Here is a 2,118-nt window from a genome sequence, read left to right on the forward strand (position 1 = left end):
TGAACTTTCCATATTTAATGTCTGCTATATGTTCTCTTTAGAACTTCAAGGAAATTAATGTCAATGGTGTTAAATGTATTGTCATTTAGTAGTCAGAACAACCCAGAGTAAAACTGAGATTCCAAGTTGGGGTTGACTGCAAAATATATGCCTTTAACCACTGTGCTATAAATGCTACCTTGTTCAACCAAGTTAGTATTGGATAAAATAATACTGGTTGATCAACTAGGTTGAACAAGGTAGCATTTATAGCACAGTGGTTAAAAGTGTATATTTTGCAGTCAACCCCAACTTGGAATCTCAGTTTTACTCTGGGTTGTTCTGACTACTAAATGACAATACATTTAACAACATTGATACAGTACCTGAAATGGTAAATAATTACATTTAAACCATAAGTAGTAGTAATGCTAGGAATCCGTTCTGTGTATGTGTCTTTAACTTTTCATGTTTTCTGGCTTACATGTGATTGGGCAGTTCCATAACTAAAAAAGAGTGTCTCAGGGCAAGTCCTACAGAGCAATGCTTGGTTTTATTTATTTATTTATTTATTTATTTATTTATTTATTACTGCCTTTCAGATATCCTATTTGGTTGGCAGGTATCAGTAACCAGTGGTGACCCAATAGAATAGCACTGATACCGCAGATTTTAGACTTGGATAAAAGAAAAATTAGAAGAATGTCACTTAACACATTCAACTGGGCACTGATGGTCATCCAGTGCTTCCAACCGGTGAAACCCGATCAGCATCCAGGGAGAAAAAAAACTCACTGACACTTTATACTTTGGGGCACTTGCTTTAAAAATGCAGGTGAGACTTCTATGTCTAATGAGAAGCACAAAAAAGCCTTCCACCCTATGGCAACAAAAAATTTTACCTGGACAAAATAAAAAGTCACTTTTCTATGGGCCTAGCAAAAAATAATAAATGCAAAGAAGCCTAAGTCCAGGAAGAAAGTAGCCTTTCCTGGGTGAGCTGAAAGCCACAGCAGCTTCCCTATCTGAGGACTGCCTCGTCTAGATCAGGAGAAACGAGCCATCGGAGAGAGACTCGCAGTAATAAGGAGAGAAACACAAGCCTCAGACAGTGGCATGTACTGGTGGGACATACTGGAAGCTAGAAGAACAAATGCAAAAGCAAGTTACTTTCCTAATAAGCCTTCTGATCTACCACCACCTTCCCCCAGCCTCCCAAATTAGACAAAAAAGCAACAGTGGAAAGGGTAGAAGGCTGAGAGAAATCATGTAGCCCATATATTCTCATGATGCTTCATTCAATCTTTTAATCCAACAGGAAATCAAAGATCTAAAATTGTAGACCAACTTTCTCCCAGCTGAAATATTGACATGAACTTTTTTTTTAAAAGGCTGATCAGGTGAACTCTATCTAATTAAAAGTGTAACTCCAACCTTAACTGAACGTTCAGGGATATAAATATACAGCTCCTTAGCCTTATCTCCATTAAGAAGAGAGCTAGCACTCTTGAGAAATGAAACAAACAAATGTCACTATTTTGTGTACACCTGAATACAATTTAAAAACTTAACACTGAAAATTTTAAAAATTACAAAATATATTTAAAAATGGGAAAATATGATCCAAAAGTAAAAATAAACACCGTCAGTAAGAACAGAAACTCAGATGACTCACTTAGAGAGCTCACTAGTGAAGGACTGTAGAACAACTACATCAAATATATTAAGGCGTTTACCGCAAATAAAAAAATCTAATAGGAGAAGAGATGGAACATTTTCAGACAGAAATAAAAACTGTAAAATAGCACTAAATAAAATACAAGACTAAAATATAATTCAAATTAAAAATTTATTGAATGGCTTGCTAATTGGACTTTGTAGAAGGAAAAAAAAACTAATTTACTAAATCAAAGAGAGAAAAGCAACTGGAAAAAAATTAAGTACAAGTGGCTTGCAAGATAATACCAAACAATAAAATACATGGGCAATTAGAGGAGAGGAGAAAAGAGAGAATGATAGGATTAAAAATATTTGAACAAACATAGATTGAATATACCAAATTTGGGAAAAAATCAACCAAGAAGCTCAATGAACTCAAAGCAGACAAATACAAAGAAAAACCCGCCTAAGCATAACAGA

The sequence above is a fragment of the Mandrillus leucophaeus genome, unplaced genomic scaffold (genome assembly GCF_000951045.1).
Source record: "Mandrillus leucophaeus isolate KB7577 unplaced genomic scaffold, Mleu.le_1.0 Scaffold1253, whole genome shotgun sequence".
NCBI lineage: Eukaryota > Metazoa > Chordata > Mammalia > Primates > Cercopithecidae > Mandrillus > Mandrillus leucophaeus.